Source organism: Temnothorax americanus, unplaced genomic scaffold (genome assembly GCF_048541705.1).
Source record: "Temnothorax americanus isolate GAGA-0224 unplaced genomic scaffold, ASM4854170v1 Scaffold14, whole genome shotgun sequence".
NCBI lineage: Eukaryota > Metazoa > Arthropoda > Insecta > Hymenoptera > Formicidae > Temnothorax > Temnothorax americanus.
In genome coordinates, this window is record NW_027509275.1 from 2,930,489 (window position 1) to 2,935,271 (window position 4,783).

General features: G+C 37.4%; 1 long non-coding RNA gene across 1 annotated transcript; it reads right to left on the reverse strand.

Annotated features, from left to right (window-relative positions):
* Positions 1 to 1,059: 1,059 nt before the first annotated feature.
* LOC143894632 (uncharacterized) lies at positions 1,060 to 3,754 on the reverse strand. The gene is made up of 4 exons (XR_013256136.1): positions 3,648 to 3,754; positions 3,176 to 3,229; positions 2,329 to 2,414; positions 1,060 to 1,258 (listed from the first exon to the last, which is right to left on the reverse strand). It is a non-coding gene; the product is annotated as an uncharacterized LOC143894632 (long non-coding RNA).
* Between the last annotated feature and the right edge of the window lie 1,029 nt (positions 3,755 to 4,783).

The window sequence follows — 4,783 nt, forward strand, 5'->3', positions numbered from 1 at the left end:
TTAGGGCCGGTTGTTCCAACTTGTTGGTCAGCTAACTAATAGTTAAATCATATGTCCATCTTTGTCTAATGTAATGGATAAACAAAGACATATGTATGATTTAACTATTAGGTAGTTTACCAACAGGTTGGAACAACCGGCCCTTAATTATATAAATTTCAAACTCAATCTTTTATATCATTCTTTTCAAACTTTTCAAAACTTATAATTTCTTAAACATTTTAAGTAAAAAATTAACGTTTAAGGGAAAGAATTATTATTTTATAAGTTCTGGAGCAGATAAAAATTTATACATCAAGAAAAAAATTTTTTAATCCGAAAAAATATTTAGTCCGATACGCTCAACTAAATTTTAATTAGTTTGACTAAACATTAGTTGAATTAATTAATTATTGATTTAAAAATTTTGATGGTTGACAAGAATGCACTACGCGGAGAAAAAAAAGCTGTTGCTTCAATTAAAGTGTTATCACGTGGTGCCAAAAAAACATAAGTAGTTTATTCAATTGTATGATTATTAGGCCCAATATCTGGATTATTGAACCGCAATAATTTAATCATTGGATTAAACTACTTATGTGATAGCACTTTAATTGAAGCAGCAGCTTTTTTTCTCAGCGTACATCTTTTTTAGTACAACTTAATAATTGTTGAAACAACTAATGTTTAGTTATAACTAACTAACATGTTTAGTTGCACGTATCGGAAATATTTTTTTGAATTCACACATTTTTTTCTCAGTCTAAATTTCTTGCCAAAGTAGTAAAAAATATGCTATATGTTGTTATACTCCCATTTTACAATAAAATATTGAAGAGTGTATTTTTTATATTACTTATACCATGCGCTATATTTTCTCCGTATATAAGAAGAGCAATTTCTTAGAACTAATTCAATTCTACGCATTATGAAAAATATGCGTTTCGCAAGATTTGACAAAAGAGAATTCTCTATATATATAAAGAACGATTCCTTTTCCATATCCTTTCAGTTTTACACAAACTTCCTTATTATTCTTAAAAGATCGAGAAATGTTACCTGAAATACTTTTACCTGTAAGAACATGTAGCTGGAAGAATATTTTTGGTCATCTTATCCTTCTTTTTATGGTGTCACTTTGCCTTTCAAACGCCAAATCGCTTTACGAAGATCCGAACACAAAAGAGGGGTTGCTTTGCAGATTTGTCCATGTAGTTTCGTAAGAAAAATCTTGAACCTCTTTCGTATTTGTACAAATGTACGTTCATTTTTCTGTCTTCTGAAAAAAGAAAGAATAAATCTTGAAAAATAGCAAATCAAAATTGTTGAGATAAATGGAAAGCATTTTCTAGTTTGACGCTTATATTGTTGTTTTATTCAGAATTGTGCTTAGGATCTATCACACTATCGAATCGACACGTCAAAAATATTCACGTCGAGTGTCTGGACGCTTAATCGCAAGAGAAAAAAATTAGGTCATTAGATGCGGACGATTTCTGCGGATTTAAATTCTAATCCGACCCGAACAACTTGGAGGATGGAGGCTGGTTAATTTCGCTGGACGGCAGCAAACTCTAATACCAACGCCCGGTGAGGAAGCCCCCGAAGGAATTTGTAAATTCGACTCTCGGATGGAACTTTTAATCGTCCATCAGGGAAGAAACGAGGAGTACGGAAACTTTTCGCATAATAATTCTTTCGTGCAAACCGACGGAATTCTCCGCCGTTATACTCGCTCCAAGGTAATGGTCGAGAATGTTTTCCACGTGTGCATCCGAATGCATTACCTTATGGCGCGGAGATAAGAATGCATATTTTTCGTTCGCGCAGACCCACTAACGTTCCCAAATGGATCGAGATGACCGCCGCGGTCGCTTCCATCATTTATCTTGTATTGATTATTCCGAAAAACAACTTTCCAACTATTTGTGACGCGTTAAATGTTGGAAACCGTTAAAGATAAAGCTTTCACCGATAATGACTATAGTCTGATGATTTTTGCTACTCACTTAGCGGAAATTAATAAAAAGCGATTGGTTGATGGATATCTTAAGATTAGTTCTTCTTTATACAGTTATCAAATCATATCTGTTTAATTGTTATTATATATATAGATAAAAGTATATAGATAAGAGACGAAAACGATTCTCCCTCAATATGACAGTCAACAATGAATCCCGGCTGCAAGAACAGATTGTACCAAGGATTGTACTATTATATACGAGCAATAAAAGCCAGCGTACAATGGATCAAGCGAGTAACTAAACGTTTACGCGACGTTTCCACGAATGTGTGTAAAGTACTGCGTTTGCATATATATATACGTTTGTAGATGTATAGCAAGCACACCTGGGAAATCAGCCGTTTCTCGTTGCGCCCTTGATAAATTCCACTGCGTGGAAAAGCGGGTTCGTGGATAATTGCGGTTCTTCTTGCTACATAATGAAAAATCTGAATTACTCCACTGTAAGATTACTCCTCCCTACTAAGCTACCGGAATCCTTACCTGGAAGCATAAGTTCAAATTTATAAAAAATTTAATATTATTCATGTATCGATTTGTTATTCCATTCTTAATCTTGTAATTCAAACATTTATTTTAAATCTTTAATTATGCTAACCATCGATAATCTGAGTTATTATTCTATAGGGGTATTCAAATAAGTTGGAGTTTAACGGTTTGACAGGTTATGTCGGGTTAAAGTCGGATAAAAAGTTAATTTTTACATTTTTAACCCAAAGATTAATGCGATAGGTTAATGTATCACTTATGTATTTTGCATAACCTTAAAGAGTAGCGCGCCCAAAGTTAATTAATTAACTTTTTACTCGACTTTAACCCGACATAACCTGTCAAACCGTTAAACTTTAACTTATTTGAATACCCCTAATCTGTCATTAAGGGTATTCAAATAAGTTAGAGTTTAACGGTTTGACAAATTATGTCGGGTTAAAATCGGGTAAAAAGTTAATTTTTAAACTTTTAACCCAAAGATTAACAATGTGATAGGTTAATGAGTCACTTATGTATTTTTGCATAACCTTAAAGAGTAGCGCGCCCAAAGATAATTAATTAACTTTTTACTCGACTTTAACCCGACATAACCTGTCAAACCGTTAAACTTTAACTTATTTGAATATCCCTATTGTCTCTATTGTGCCTTGTCTACTTAATTTGTTATAAATGCCTGATTACCTGTACTCATATCTTCATAAATCCCATAGATTGCGCCGTGAAAATATCTCGATTCTGTAAAGATGAGAAAATCGTCCGTTTATAAATTATAATTACTATGTATGTACATACGTATAAGCTCTAATGAGGATACAATTTAACGTTAATTTTCTGAAAAGTAGAGGTTATAAAAAATAAAGAAGCACACGTACAAATTACGCGAACGAGCGAATTACGTGCTTGCTCTTTAACGAAAAACGAAATTGTATTCGCACATTTGAGCTTGTTCGCACTTTCGACGTTCATACACATTTCGAAGCAAGCTCGCTTTCTCGTTCGCGATCGCGATTGGCTCGCGAGTCGAGCCCCCGGATCCGGCCAATCACGTTCCGCCGCTCCGAGCCGCCGACTCGGCGGTGCGACGCAGGCAGCGGCATGCGGCATACCACAGACGCCATACTAGGCGCGACTGTCGAACGTTGAAACAGCGTACCTTCGAAGTCGATTGTTCTTGTCGGCGAGCGGCCTCGTCGCTCGTTTTCTTCGATGTTCGGAGTACCGTTACCTGCGGGAATCATTCGATCGTTCTCCCGGTAAATTTCGGACAGTTGTGAAGTGTGCTCCGTGCGCCGTGCTCTACGTGCTCCGTGCTCTGTGCGGGTGCTGTGTTTTTCGGAACGCAGTTTTTTTCCTGCGATTGGCACTCCTGCTCCTCGTTTTGCGGAAATAATCGCGACTACGCGCAACGCGCAACTCAAGAATTCGTAATGTATCAAAGTAATCAAAGCGTATGTCGGACAGTGTCGGAATGAATGCGTGTCGCGTGACGTGAATCGCTCGAGGCGGAGACGTCGAGGTGAAGGCAGCGAATTTAAGGTACGGCAATTGTGATCGCGTGATTAGTGTTGTGCATTCGCGGGCGATAATCGTTCGTCTCGCAGTATCGCCATATATATATATATATATATATATATATATATATATATATATCTAGATTCTCGAATATAATGTGCTTTGAGAACGCTGTGCCGTAATTGCGAGCTATCTCCGATTCTTTTCGAAGGGGGAAAAGAGCGACAACGTGAAATCGTATCGAGTGATTCGAGTAATAGCACGCGCCGTGATACAACACCAGTTCGCGTTAATATTTTTTATATTATCGTGTATTTCGTGCGGCGTGCCGCGTAATTATAAGTTAACGATCCGCGACCGCGACTTCTCGTTGTGCGAAGTTTTACATCCGCGAGATTTATCGTGCTCGATCCCGTACTGTGTGCGTGCGCGATATTTAATTTTAATTGTATTTTTCATAATTAACTGCGTGTCTTTACTAGTCGTCCACTTGATTTGCGTGGTGTCGCGCCAAGTTATCGATACAGTCATCTTCCAACATTTCGGGCCGGTATCACAGTCTCCGATTAACGTGATTCTCCCTAGATTCTCTGATTAAACTCACTCTTCGTCTCTTTCTAGGGGGATAGTTAGAAAGAGATGCAGAGTGAGTTTAATCGGAGAATCACGTTAATCGGAGACTGTATGTGATACCGGCCCTTCGTCGTCGTTAACGTAACGCGGTGATGAACGTGGAACGAATCGGGGCAATCGGCGTTGCGATTCTTTCAAATTTTT